This window comes from Rissa tridactyla, chromosome 8 (assembly GCF_028500815.1).
Source record: "Rissa tridactyla isolate bRisTri1 chromosome 8, bRisTri1.patW.cur.20221130, whole genome shotgun sequence".
NCBI lineage: Eukaryota > Metazoa > Chordata > Aves > Charadriiformes > Laridae > Rissa > Rissa tridactyla.
In genome coordinates, this window is record NC_071473.1 from 4719377 (window position 1) to 4734956 (window position 15580).

General features: G+C 43.4%; 1 long non-coding RNA gene and 1 pseudogene across 1 annotated transcript; one reads left to right on the plus strand and one right to left on the minus strand.

Annotated features, from left to right (window-relative positions):
- The window catches only part of LOC128913696 (myosin-16-like), a 28058-nt pseudogene extending 21430 nt beyond the window's left edge, over positions 1 to 6628 (plus strand).
- A 3183-nt stretch (positions 6629 to 9811) lies between these two features.
- Positions 9812 to 15531, minus strand: LOC128913876 (uncharacterized). Its single transcript, XR_008468097.1, has 3 exons — positions 14233 to 15531; positions 10028 to 10087; positions 9812 to 9901 (listed from the first exon to the last, which is right to left on the minus strand). It is a non-coding gene; the product is annotated as an uncharacterized LOC128913876 (long non-coding RNA).
- Positions 15532 to 15580: the final 49 nt, after the last annotated feature.

Here is a 15580-nt window from a genome sequence, read left to right on the forward strand (position 1 = left end):
GCAGAGAGGAACCTTATGAAATTAAACAAGGGCAAGTGTAGGGTGCTGCACCTGGGGAGGAATAACCCCATGCACCAGTACAGGTTGGGGCTGACCTGCTGGAGGGCAGCTCGGTGGAAAGAGACCTGGGAGTCCTGGTGGAAAACAGGATGGCCATGAGCCAGCAATGTGCCTTCGTGGCCAAGAAGGCCAATGGCATCCTGGAGTGCATCAAGAAGAGTGTGGCCGGCAGGTCAAGGGAGGTCATCCTCCCCCTCTTCTCTGCCTTGGTGAGGCCGCACCTGGAGTACTGTGTCCAGTTCTGGGCTCCCCAGTTCAAGAAGGACAGGGAACTGCTGGAGAGGGTGCAGCAAAGGGCTACAAAGATGATGAGGGGACCGAAACACCTCTCTTATGAAGAAAGGCTGAGGGATTTGGGTCTCTTCAGTCTGGAAAAAAGACGGCTGAGGGGGGACCTTATCAACTCTTATAAATACTTAAAGGGTGGGTGTCAGGAGGATGGGGCCAGGCTCTTTTCAGTGGTGCCCAGTGACAGGACAAGAGGTAATGGGCACAAACTTGAGCATAGGAAGTTCCACCTAAACACGAGGAGGAACTTCCTTACTTTGAGGGTGGCAGAGCGCTAGAACAGGCTGCCCAGAGAGGTGGTGGAGTCTCCATCTCTGGAGACATTCAAAACCTGCCTGGACGCGTTCCTGTGCAACCTGCTCTAAGGTGACCCTGCTCTGGCAGGGAGGTTGGACTAGATGATCTCCAGAGGTCCCTTCCAACCCTATGATTCTATGTTTCTAGCTCATCCTAAACAGAGTTGTTCAAGTGGAACACTCCAGCTCTGGGGAGTGAGGTCAGTGCATTCATACTTCCAGTAGGACAGATGCCTAGTAACGGCTGGGCTGTCTCGAGTCCTGCACTACTGCTGAAGTGAGCCTGGCCAATGCCAAGCATGATTTGGACTCAATGAAAGGGTATTTGGAGGAAGAGGAGGACAGCAAAGCTGAACTGCAGTGCCTGGTCTCTAAACTCAATTCTGAAGTCACAATCTGGAGGACTAAATACAAGAGTGGTGCCACTGAAAGAACCAAAAAGCTGGAAGAAACCAAATGAGCACTTGGCTTTCAGGGACTCTGGGATGGGACTTACGGCGGGCTCATTATTTAGTTTGACTGCTGAGTCACAGCTTATAGATGTGATCTGTTAGGACTCAATTTGGTAAGACAGAGGGAAAGCAAAGAGCTCCAGCCAAAAGAAAGAAAATAATACTTGCAATAATAAACAGGGACTATTGAGACCTAACACTTATACACTGACAACAGAAAACCAACACCGATCCTTTCTGATAAAGGCTTGAATTTGAATAGCCTTTCTTTATTCCAAGGACTTTACTCTTCCAGCAGCCTTACAAAAGCCACTAGCATTTCCTAAGTATAAAGCAAGCATCAAATCAGATTAAATCCCTTAGAATCTAGTCCTTGAGATCTGGTATTACAGGCTAGAAGTTGAGCCAATCTTTGTAGCAGTCTCTCTAACAGAGCTAACATAAAGATGCTTTCACTTAATAGCGACAAAAGTTAAGCCATCACTGTTCCTGAACAATCTGAGACAAATGGAATAAACTACTACATCTCTGCACAACTTTGCACTGAGTTCCAGGGATATTCACAAAGGAGGGAGGCTACTTTGCTCTTAGACACTATCCAGGTCCTTGAGATACCTTAATAAAAGGTGGAAACGTCTATCACCAGGTTACAACCCAGCAATAAAGAGCTGAGCTGTGGACCAATATGCCATACCGCACCAGCCACATCCCAGTAATGGTTTTGCAGTCACTTTTCTGAGACTGCTGCCAGGATTTCACCTTTTCACTGGTGAAAACAGCAACGGTGCTCGAGATGAGGGCTCCTGAATCCTACCACTCCTCACTCCATGAACTACTTACTCACCAGGATATTTCTGCCCTCTCTCCCTCAGGACAAAGTTGGCTGTGAGGCTCCAAGAAGCAGAGGAGACAGCTGAATCAGTCAAAGCCTGGGCTGCCAATATGGAGAAAACTAGGAAGAGGCTTCAGAAAGAAGTGGAGGACCTCACTGTTGACCTTGAGAAGGCCAGAAATCCAGCCATGCAAGAGTACATCCAGCACAAGCCTGACCAGCAAGATCTAAGACCTGGTACTGGAAGCCCTGAGAGTCTTTCTGTTAACTCAGGTCAGCTTTGGACTGGTCCCCTATTTCTTAATATTTTAAGATCTCTCTATTAAACATCAAGTAATCTGTATGACCATGAGAAGCAAGGCTAAGATTTATCACATCAAGAGAAAACCCAGATGAGAGCTGCAGCTAATTCCTAGAAGCACACAGCATGCTTCTGGTAAGCTCATTAGCTAACTTCCAGAAACAAGAGTACAGCTAAAGCAAAAGCCCTCCTTTACTGCAAGCCAAGGTATTCATCTTTTTAAGTATAATGATATCCTGCTTTGAACTTTTCAGTGTTGCAGTACCAGTGGGTTGGCCACTGGTTATTAACCACCATACTCAAAGCAGATCTCAACAACACCTAAACACTAGCAACAAATGCTCCTTCATTAAATTAGTATTTCTATTCTTGCTAGTGTTAGTGTAAGAGCATGAATAGTAGTGCAACTGTGGGACATTTGAATAAAAATGTTACTTAAAATAGGCACAAAGGCTGCTCCAAATCCACTGAAGTCCTTGGGTATCTGCCAATGACTGCAGTCGGCTTTAGAACAGGGTCTCAAGAGCTGAAAATCCCACATACATCATTACATTACTGGGCTGAAAATCTGTTCCACCATCACTTTCTTTAATGAAGCAGTTCTTTATTCTATGGTTCCTGTGGTGTGCTTGTCACCATGGTATCTGAACGCATGTGCAGATCATAAGGATATGGAGAATATTTGTGATTAAAAGCTCCTAGGAAAGAAAAATGTACCTTTATTCTTTTCCTTCATGACAAGCAGTTAAACACCGTCTAAAATAGTCTTGAATAACATCTTGTTTGTAACCGAATTGTCTTTGAAATAGAAAGAGTCATATTAATCAACCCAGGCAATTACTAACAGCACATCTGCACAAGGAATATCTGAAGTGGAAAACATTTGCTCCACAGCAGCATCATTATAACCACAGGAGCAAGGAAGACTATCACACTGATGGGAACTGGGTGATCTTGTTAAAATCCTAATGGTGAGGAAAGAAAGCCTCGTAAACATTTTAATCATCCATTCAGAGTGACCAAGAGAAACTCTGCCAGTCATTAGAGTGGCTGCCAATTTAACTGTGACTAGCTGGCAGGACATGCAGAGAAGTGAAGTGTAAAGAAAACTTGTGTCCGGTGAATGCTTGGCTTTATCTTTCCAGGCCAATGCTGCTTGTGCTGCCCTGGACAAGAAGCAGAGAGCCTTTGATAAGATGCTGGCAGAATGGCAACAAAAATGCAAAGGGCTGCAGGTCACAGTGCATAGTTCCCAGAAGGAATGTACACAACTGAAAATTTTGAGCTTAAGACTGTCTATGAAGAATCCTTGGAGCACCTGGAATCTATGATGAAGGAGAACAAGGCCTTTCAGGGTAAGTACAGGTTTGATGTTAAAAAACTCTGTAAATTATAAGCCCCTTGATTCCTACTGAATGATCTCTTGTGGTATCTTCCAATACCAGTTCCACTTTTCTTATTTCTAGCAATGCTTTCACTCTCTGGAAACATACATTTGATGCACCTAAAGTCACAGGTTAGATTCTGCTCTTGGGATGACAGAGTCTGCATTCACACACACGCCACCCCTATCGGATCACCCAAGAAGGTAACTAGCTCCAGTGTACTGCTTCCAGGACACCGACTCCAGGCATAACGTTCAGGATCGAGGTCCTTTCTGGACCTTCAAAACACAGTCATGATAGTAGCTTGGTTGTACTCACCGTTGTACTAGGAGATCACCACTCCAGGCTGGGCCAGGTATCATCACTAGAGCACCGCGTAAGGGAATAACAGACTGGTTACAGCATTAGGCTTAAATATGAGAGGCAGCAGGTCCAGTTCTGGCTACCAGCATTCTCTCCAATTCTGAGCAATTCACTTAGGGGACTACTAACAATGGTCAGCTTTGCCCTGGGCACATGATGTTCCCTTTAACCTTAGTGGGGAGGATTAGGCTTCTCCAGGAGTCTGTTCAGAGCAAGTTAGTTAAACTCCTACTCAGAGTGTCTCTCTTGGCTTTTTTTTTTTTTTTTAAACACTTCTGTAAATTGCAAAAATTGATCTCTTACAGGAGACTGGAAGATGACACTGTAAATATTTAGAAAATGCTACAATCTGCTGCCCTTGCAGCCAACAGAAAACAGTGATGGACTCCCTGGCACAGACCCAGCATTTTCTGGGCTATCTCCCCCAACCCTTTGCTCTGGCCTACATCAGCTGGCAGAGCGCCCCACTCTGCTGTACAGAAATGATGCGGCATCCTGTTTTCATTTTGTAAGAGCAACCATCTGAAAGGGGGAAAGGGGAAGGCTGGATAAAAACTGTAAAAAAATTTCTCTTGATTTAATAGGCTTCATTCTTCCACCTCCATGAACACATGCAGCAAGTGGGGCTCATTCAGAAATCCAGGATAATATTTAGCAACAAAAGAAAAGGGCAGCTGATATAAAGTGACTGGAATGATTTCATGCCATTTCCATTCAAAGAATCTGCTTGGTGCACTTGGTAAAGTTCATAGTCCTGAAATAAACCTATCATATGAAATATCTGTTTTCTTCCCTAGAGGAAATTAAGGATCTAATCAATCAGCTTAAGGAGGGGGGGAAGAGCACTCACGAGCTGCAAAAGACAGAGACTGGAGATGGAGAAGGATGAACTGCAGGTGGCACTGGAGGAAGCAGAGTCTTCCCTGGAGGAACCAATGCTACAGACGTGAGAACTGCATGCCAGGGCTGCTACCCACATTCCATCAGATGGATTTTTCTATGTTTAACCCCCAAAGGGCATTTATTCATCCATCTGTTGCACCTTTTCTTGCAGGCTGAAGAAAGTAAACTGATTTCCATTCAGCTCAAACTGGCTCAGGTTGAAGCTGACATCAACAGGAGAACACACGAAGGAAGAATCTGAAACAACCAGGTATAGCGATGATGTGACATTAAGTCCCAGGCTGCAGCATAGAGGTTTTAAGTTAGACACTGGGAAAGATGTATAATCATGAAGGGGAATTACTCTTTAGACCAAATTGTCTGGAGGTTGTAGAGTTTCCATTATTGGAAGTTAAGTGCATCCTGGTCACATGTTGTCTATGGGACTGGTTTAGCAGGAGGTGATGCAGATTTTAGGCAGTAGATTTTTGAGATGACCTTTTGAAAGCCTCTCCCTGCCCTATGTTTTAAAAGAAGGGATTAATGAAGGGCTTGGTGCAAAATACCGCTATCTCTGTTTTAACAGGTTTGAAAAGTTACTGTATTTTTATTACTTGGTGGGCAGTAATTTGGTACAAAGGCTGGATCAGACTCAAGATAACAGAATGTTGTACCATATGCTTCACTGGACTCCACAGAAATAATCACCAGCAGGCAACTGAGTCTCTGCAGGCGAGTCTGGAGACTAAAGCGAAGGGGAGTGCTGAAGCTCTCAGGCTCAAGACAATGGACTCTCACTTGATCAGAATGGAAATGCAACTGGATCACACCAACAGGAATGACAGTGAGCTTCTCGGGACACTGAATAAACTGCAACAGCATGCAGATAAACTGGAGAGGGTAGAAGCAGGTCCCTGGATGGAAAAGCATACCAGTTCTATTTTACAGCTTAAGCAACAAAGCGTTAGATTACGTACTCTTGTTTAGACAGACATTTTGAACAAATTGAGAATTTATATTCAAAAGCCCTGGTTCTCCCACTCATATCAATTTCAATCTGCAGTAGCTCCAACAAAGCTTATACAAGACAAGCATTACTATCAGCTTTTCTCAAACTAGAAACCCAAAGAACGAGTCATATGTAATTAAAACAAAAATGTTCTGCTTTTAAGAGAAGTTGTAATTGCTGTTTGAACAGGATAGCCAAGAAATGGACTAGAAATTAATAGAGATGTAAAACTAAGGAGCTTCCTTTGGCTCTTCATTTCCAAAATAAAACTAAGTAAATTAATAAAAGGCTAGTCTCTTTGTTGGAATAAAGTGGTACAACTGCTGCCAAAAATCCAATTTTAGTAACTTAAAAAGTAGCAACAAAGACTCTTTCTCTCTATACACGTGTGTGTACATATACACACACAGAGACACATTCAAACCTAACTTGTCGTCACTTACATCAGTCTCAGTCAGAGGTAATTCTCTTGAAGTCAGTGTGGCTACAAAGACCTAAGACAGACAGACATGATGATACTGGGATCCAGCAATGGTTTTGTTTGTTGGGGTTTTTTTTTAATTATTTTTAAATTTGGCACCACCTTGAAGAACAGCTTTGCAGAGAGACCTCCTTCACCTTTCAGCTTCCTCTCCCTTCATTATTTATATTAATCTTTAATTTTCGGATCTAAATGGATGACAATGCTTGCCAGCATGAAGAGGAGCTGCAGGAGCAGTACATGTGTCGCGGGCGAATAACTTCACTTATAAGAGAGTAGTGAAATGTTTATTAACATAAAACAGTGATTTAACAAAGTTAGTAGTGAATGCGACAGTGTTTTACGAGATTGGATGCCAGGGTACACTTGATTATTTACTGCATAGAGGCCAGGGTCAGACAAGCTCTCAGGGAGACCCTCCCGTTGAGTCACAAGGTTCAGAAAGGACCCCCTTGCTTTCTAAACTCCTTCTCAGAGAGGAGTCGAGGTGCGGCTGGATCCAATCCTAGTCCCAGACTTGGTCAACAGTTTATGTCTAAAGGATTAGATATGCGCAATCAATCCTTAGATCACTTAGCTAAGATTTCAAAGTTTAGCATGCTATTAGTCACTTACCGAGAATCTGTTGCGGCAAGGAATCTCTCAACCTCGAGGAGAAGAACCTTAAGCGAGCGTCCCCACTCAAGGGGAGATCCTGTCATGCAGCCCGCTGCCGTGCAGGAGAGCTCAAAGGGCTCTTGGGCTGTCCACTATTTATGGAGTAAGATAATTGACCTATAGTCATATTCTCATGGGAACAAGATACCTAGGTTCCCACTCCAGACAGTGTTTTGGTTATGTTGCCAGCCATCTCCCACAGTTCAAGTGCAACTCATAACAACTCCCGCTGATGGCCATGGCTTGAGCAGGAGCCGGGGGAGGGAAAAAGGGAAGAGCACACCACCACACTATGCTGCCTCAGCCCACTACAGACAGAGCTGGAAGAAGTGCAGACCGGCCTGGAAGGCAGCAAGCACCCTTGCAAACTCCTGGAGCAAGCAGAGGTCATGGAGAAGACATAATAAACCCAATGTCCACGTACAGAGAAAGTAGAACTATTTATGCAACAGCTGTCTTGTCAGAGAGCTTACATCCAAGTGTCTGGGTAAGAAGTCTTAATTCTGGGTAAGAAGTGCAGGATTAGGCCAAATATGGATAACAGTGGTCTATAAGAAAGGTCTGATAATTCTACGGAACATGAAGACCTCAGTCTTTAGAGACCTTACACTGATAACAAGATTTTTAAAAAAGCACCATCTTGGCCCAGCTTTGCTCCTAGCAAGGCCTATGAAAAGGCTTTTAGCAAATATGGTGGCAGAGCTGAGACAGTGCTGAGCACTTTTGAAAAACCCACCTTAAAAGGGACAGTGTAAAATTCTGCCTCCATTGAAACTGTAATTTTACTAGTTGTTTCCATGGTGCTCAGATTTCTTCCATAGACTGTAGCCCACAGCGAGATCCATTTTAGTGAAATTTTAAGCATCTTTGTGTTACAGATTGCAGTATGAAATCATATACCTGCCATTTCATTTTGTGCATAGATTTAAGAAGCTACTTCAACATTCACCATTATAGCCTGCAGTTCTTTTTCATAAAGACCACACATGCTAAGATTTCCAAGAAGAGTATAACTCCTGGAAAGGACTGATAACACAAGAAACATTTCTCAGCTGCAATTATGGGACATCAGTTATACAAACCGAGTTGTAAATGTTGCTTTTATTCAAATAGGTTAAAAAAATGCAACCAATACGTTCACTTCCAATTGACTGATAATAAAAGGATACATTTTTAGCAGGTGAACTGCTATCTGCATACCAAATTTGGGGGTTTAAACTTAACTTGTTATACAAAACCTACCTAGCACAGAACTTGTGCAGCATTCTGGAACGCAATGGCACATTTACACGATGTTTTGCTGAAGAGCAGCTTGTGTTGCTAGAATGCAGTTTTTCCTATTAAAGCCTCTGTGGTTCTCCTTCCTTAGAGGTTTGGGTTTTTTTAAGTGTATTATTTTTACAGCAGCAACAACAACAGTCCTCTAATAATTAATATCAGTAAACAGCAAGCACTACATGAGCTGTGGGGCTCCTATTTTCCATGAGACAGAGAGATACATACACATTGTAAGCTGTGGAGCACAGACTATGTTTGTTGAGAATGCAGTCAAATACAGCTTCAGCTAGGTCTAAAGCCAGCTGCTGCTACTGCAGCATAACTCTGAAATAAATGATACTGGTATAGAAACTCAAATCCATGCACACAGAAATTCAGAAAAACAGACTCAGACTCAAGGCCTTCATAAACAACAGGGTCTATTACTGCCTCAGAGGTGTATCATCATTTTAGCTCTCATTTAGCATGCAAGTAAATACACAGGTCCTACTGTTCTGTAATGCAGATCCAGTGGGGCTGAAGCCCACTTGGCTTAACAGTGCACGATTTTATAGAGAAAAAACAAACTCTATAGAAAACTGTGATGCACAAATCATCTCTTTGAGAGCCAAATGGAAGAGCTGAGCAGATAAGACATTCTGGGTCTCCAAGGCTTCTTTCTGCCCTCTAGAATTAGTCTGCATACTATTAAATGAAAGCTGGAGCCCGACCTTCACCACACTACTAATGAGCATGAGGAAATCATCAGTGAGTACTGAGTAGTTGATGAGAGAGCAAAGCAAGCTGTGGCTCATGTAAGTCACCTCCTCACCTTTCTGCCCTTTATGTTAGTAGCTGGAAACCTTAAGGTATATATTCCATTATTTCTCTCCAGAGCTGATTTGAAAGCACAGTGTTAATAATCCATGTTAGCTATTGCATTGCTTTTTATGATCCTGAAAAGCAGAATGCGTGTTAGCTCACTGATTGCAGCCTGGCAAAATTAATCCACAAAAGAAGAAATCCACTTCCTCCCTGCCTCCCTGGTAATCGACATCACAGATGGCACACTGAGGAATTCCTCCATTTCCTCTCGATTTGTCCTTTCTTTCACTTATTACACAACTCCACTCATCACACCTATCAGGCCTCCAACAAAGAGTAGGCTGGCTTCCCTCTCTAGCTAGTCAATGGCATTCGTAATTGGCACAGAGGGGAGAAAAGTTGCCAGCACGGAGCAGATTGCTCCTTTGGCACTCTGCTGACAACTGGCACTTCAGAAATATCATAGCTAGCTGTGGATTTAACGCACAGCATTTCCTCCCAGAGTGAGGCTGAGCCTTCTGCCACCTTTGTGCTTTCAGCTACTGCATGTTCAGACAATATCTTCACCTTCCATCTACAGCACACTCACAGCCACCCCCTTTCCATTAAAGGGAAGAAATAAAAGCCTGAAGTGTCATTAGAACTAAAGCTATTGACATAATAATAGGTGGGGATAATACCCTTGACTAGTCCAGTGGTACTAAGCAAGCACACCACCGCCTGGTTTATGGTCCAATCTAGAGTTTTCCAAGTCAGCTGGGATCACTTCCATTGATTTCAGTGAACTGTGGATCCAGTCTTTAGAAAGGCAGCCTATGATATACAGAAAAATTAAAGATATGGCAAAGTTTCTCAGAAGGTAGCATACAGATAGCAGATCTATATATCCTAGCTTTCAAGGATCTGTATAAATAGCTGTGCCGACAATCTATTTCATACCTCCTTCATAGGCTTCCTGTGTGGCAAAAGATCTGTCAGAAGCAGGATCATTATGTGCACCTGGAAAAGATTAAGAAGCACTATTAAACTGCAATAAAAGACCTGTAAGTCAAGATGGAATAGGCTGAGTAGTTAGCCCTGAAAGGAGAAAAAAAAAAAGCACCATCATGAAACTCCAGGGCAAGAAAAACATGTACAAATATATCAGAAAGATCATTCCAACAGAGCAGCTATGAAACTCCTTCTTCCACCTGAGCTTCCACATTCAGCACAAATACCTGAAAAGAAACATTTTTATTTAACAGCCAACATGTCCCAAAGGGAATGCACTAATTTAAGGAAATCCAGACTAGGCAGAAAAGATGCATGTAGGACACTCTCAGCCCACTGGAGCGCAACAGAACTTCAGCACTTTGCACCCTACACAGAATTCATCAATCAGAATCTTTATGGTGCTTGAGTACAGCAGTAACAAGCCACTGGTATCAGCAGCTGATCTACACCCACGAAGGAGAATTTGCAAGGTGTGCTGTCATCAGCAGCACGACTTGATGTTTATTTTTCAACTGCTACAGAAGTCTAGAGCACGAGTAGCTTCAAATTCCTGGGGTGAATACCATCTTCCTATTTCTTTTTCTGGTCTTCATAATTGCACATCAACACTTCAAATCCCTTCCATAAACATTTATTTTTCTGCTCCTTTTCAGATTAAGGAACTGGAAATAGAGCTAGACTCCAAACAGGAACACCACGTGGAGACTGAAAATTCTGCACAAGAACAAGAGGCTCTAAAGGAGCCGGTCTTACACAAAAGATGGCCACAAAATCAACTAGTGCACGCAGAAAGATCTGGAGAAGATGCAGAACAAACTGAAAACTTAGAAGAGGCAAACTGAGGCAGCTGTACATATTCCCTGTTCCAGCCCACTGCTTCATCACACAATCACACCTCAAGCACCACAGGGGCATTTTGTCTCTCCATGCTGCAGGAAGCACACATTCAGTTTATACTGACAGCATCCCTAGACATGTGGCCCATTGTAGACTTGCACACACCTATTCAGTTAGCCAAGAATGTGCGTCATTCTTTACAAAGCATTACTCTCCTCTCCCTTCTTTGCAGCCACTTCCTGTCCTCAAATACCATCTCCAATATGTGCATAGACATGTACACACAATTAAAAACCCACCTATTAACTACCATTCTTTAGGGTCATGCCTGTACTCTCCACCTTGATGTCATTATGCTGAAGAACATCAGATATGTTACAGGTCAGCTTTTTCCAGTGCAAAGATTTCTCTTGTTCAATCAAACCCTTTCTGGTACCGGAACAGGAGGCTAGCCAAAGCCTGGCCAAGTACAGGAAGACCATACATGAAGTGGATGATGCTGAGGAGAGGGAGGTGGGATGGCTGAATCAACTCCAAACAAACTGCACACCAGGCATTGGGTCTCAGCAAGCAAAGGGCTCACTTTTGGAGAGATTATGCAAGTGCCTAAACCCTCTTCCTCTTTGTCAGCGGCTCAGGAACAGGCACCAAAGACAGAGCTCGCATGTTTGAACCCAACTGCCATGGATTTACTAGAGCAGAAAAGGGTGTGGGATGGAGATGAGGAAAAACATAGGCATGTTCTCAACACCAGCTGACTCACGCAGTTCCCTACAAAAGGGAACAGAGATATTCCACAAGTCTCTTTATGCACAAAACTAAGTTCTGAAATGGCTAATGGTTAGTACAGCTGTGTTTTCACCAATGGTAAAACAGAAAAGGGAAAAAGAGAAGCATCCTTCTACCTCCAAAAGGGATGCACATTAAAGGCTAAATCTTTTCTCAAGGGCACCAAAATTGCACAGCAAGGACCTCTCTTAGGAAAAAGCCCACCTCATCCTGGCACAGTACTCCAGGACATTTCTGTACACACCAGCAGTCTAGCAGGGAAGACAGGGACCAAAACTATACAAAGCAAGTACCCAATTCCTATGCCTTCTCCTTCCTCTGGGCTAAAAAACAAGGGGTAGCATATCATTACTTCTAAAAGTGATTTCTTCCTATCGCAAGAGGTTTGATGGGCATGTACCTACACATTGTATCATTTCTACATTCTTTCTTAACAAGGTTTTGAAAGGTAAATAAGGTACTACCTCAACACCACTTCAATCTTCTCTTTCCCTCCAGAATACTTTGTATCTTGCCAAGAGTTGCGCATTGAAAAATTGCTACAGTACTGATTAAAAAACAAGTTTGAGCCTACATGGGAAAAAGGCTAGAAGACAGAAAAAGTGTGCAATGATCTGCAGATAGATCTGTGATCTGTGCCAATGTACAATTTTGCTGCCATAATCTGAAAAATGGTGATAACCACTGCTGCTGTTTCTTTTCCAGTGATCATTTTCTGTAGGAGCTCGAGTAAAGCACTGCCATCATCCAAACACCCTGCTGTTGTTCACCAAGCCCTGCTTGGACAACTGGAACAAATGCATTTAGGCATACAACCTTTGAAAAGCAGGCTAACGGAGCGCAGATGCTGCCAGATGCCATACACTTTACACTTTGCTCTAAAGGTGGTCATTAACAGCCTGAGCCCAGGGGCCTGCCAGCCTGAGCACGAAGGCGCCTACCTGCTCCACCGCAGATCTTCCCTGGCAGGGAAGAAAGCAATCAGTACCACGCTCATCATTACCTAGAAAGCCAGAATGCAAAAAGACTGCACAGTGAAAAGTCTGGTCAAGCTGCATGCAGTGGGAGCAATCTTCCTTCTTTCTCATTCTGTATCATGACCATTGCACACATTCCACGTAAAGTTAAAACAGGAGTTGGCAAGGGGGGACACAGTGTTAAGCAGCACAAAAAGCAGGACATTGGGATACATTGTCTTTCCCTGCTTAAAAATCCCAAGTTTGCAGTTATTTAAATCACCAGTGACTTTACCTAATCTTAAGGCAATGTTCTTGATAATTCAAGAATATTACTGATTAAAACTGATTTTGACAAATTACTGTGATCTAGGTGGCAGTTCTAGGGAAACAGGGAATACAATTAGGGGAAAAAATTACAGTTGTTGCATCTTCCTTTTAAACATCAGGCATGATATGACACTATGCTGGAAATTGCTACGTTTTCAAATACTGGGCTGGACAACAGACATCTACAATGCCTCTCAAGGCCAGTGTTTTCATCCGCAGTTACCTGCTTCCAAAAGACCTCTTTTCGACTAGCTGCTCCCCATCTGCATGCATTGGCTGCGTGAGGATGTCTCACCTCAGGTTTTTTTTTTTCATATATATCTTAAGGTCAGACTGCATCTAAACTACTTTCACTAAAATCAGTTCAGTCTTGCTTCTGAGGCCTTAATCTCAAAAACGTTGGTATCCTTTCTGGATTAGCACAGCAGAATTGTATCAGCAGTACAGCAGGAACAATGGTGGAAAATTCTCCATAAAGCTTCGGCGGAGAAAGAGCCTTAGCTTTTAATGCTTAAAAGCTCCGCAGAGTTCCTCATTTAGATACTTTCACTCCATCTGGTGAAAATCATTTTGTAAACATAAAGCCATACTTAAACATAATTTCATTCCTGTTACGTAATTTTACTTGGCCTAGTTGCGTATCTTTAATCTGTGCAGCTGATCTAGTTTTATCGTTAAGCCAATAAGGGCTGCAATGATTATATATCTCACAGTTACAGAACCATAGTAACACTGAATTAGGAGACCATCCACTCTAGCCTCCTTCCCAAATGCAAGATCTTATATTGCACTTTTGCCATTCTGACAAATATTTGTCTGATCCATTCTTAAAAAACCTCTAAGAAGAGCCCTGCATCCTGCCACGTCAGTCCAACGCAGGGTTTGACTACTTCAAAGGAATCACGGAGGATTTTTTTCACTGTAACCTAGATCTGCCTTGCTGTTATCTTAGCTTACAACTTCTTGCCCTACCCCCAGTGGACATAAGAGAACAAATTGTTCCTTGCCTCATAGCAGCAGCCTTTTATCTATTTGAAGGCTTACCACATCTTTCCTCAGTCTTCCGTCCTCTCAACAGGCTCAGCAAAAGTCATGTGTTCAAAGACTCTGATCATTATTGGCACTTTTTTCTCCAAATCATCCATATTTCTCTTGTGTGGAGCCCAGGATGGAACATAGTTTTCTAGCACAGCTCAGCAGAGCAGAATTCCTGTGTATGCATTAGCAGCATTTTCTTACCTATGTGGACCTGCGTGATGTTTGCCTCTTCTGCAACAGCAAGATGTTGTGGACTCCTATTCAGCTTACGACCCACAGCAGCTCCTCCATCCTTTCCTGCAGCACAGCCAGCTGCTCAGTTCTTCCCAGTCTTGTAATTTTGAAGTCGACTACATTAAAGTGTACAGCAGCGCACCTGCTACTGAACCGCATCCTATTTTTTCCACAGAGCTCCCATTTTGAATCCTAGTTCTATCACTGTGTTTGTTCTGCTTTCAAACTTGATCTCATCTTGAAATGCAGTAATTACACTCTCTATTTCATCATGGATGAGTAATGGACCCAGGATAATTCCCTGTACAAGCACTGATATCAAGTACATTTTTCCTCAACCAGTTTTGCAACTCCCTTAGAGCAGTATCACCTAGACTGGTTTCCCAGTTTATTAGAATATCCTGCAAGCCAGTGTCAGAAGCTCTACTAAAAATCAAGATATATGACCTATACTGCTTCTCCCTTATCTGCAAGCTCTGTTATGCTGCCAGAAAAGGAAATTAGATTGGCTCAATTAATTCACAACAAAGCCATACTGGCTAGCATTCACCTTCTCGTTTCCTTCTAGATGCTTATAAATTGTTTATCTTCTCTCAGACTCAAAATTAAACTCACTATTGCTCCTTAGCATACCTGGGAGTCACTAATCTCTCCCCATTCCCTCCACTTGCCTTTTTTTGTTGTTATACTTGAGCTCACAAAAGCTCACAGGCAATGGAGCTTGAAGTTTTACAGGAGCCAAACCACAAAGAGTCCAAACAGCAAGCAATTCCTCAAGGGGATTAAGAGTATGGCAAAGTATTGCAAATGTACTTCTTTCTGTATTCCAGCCAGATAGGAGGGAAGGTCCTACATCATCTGAACGAGTTAGGATAGGATTGTTATCCCCTGCAGTGGGGAGCACCTTCCTTCTACCCTTCAGCCTCCAAAGGGAGGAAGGTCACAAAGACTCCTCACTTGGCAGCTCTCCAACTTTAAGTCAGCCTACGCTGAAGAAGCCCAAATGATCTCCCTTCAACTCCTCACACTCCTTCCCAAGCTTGTGGCTCTTCCCTGGCACTGCCCACGGCAGCCCTGACACAGACCCCAACACCGGCCACCCCACACAGGCCGCCTCACCCAAATCAGCCCCTCCAACAGGACCCAAGGCCTCCTCACACCCACAAAACCTCCAGACACCTGGCTCACACCCCTTCCAACAACAGGGACAGTCAAGGCCTCCTTCACCTCACAAGGTGACAAAACCCCAGGGGTGACAAGAACTCCCTCCCCCGGGACAACTTAATCCCTCCCCATCCCCTGACACACTCATCCC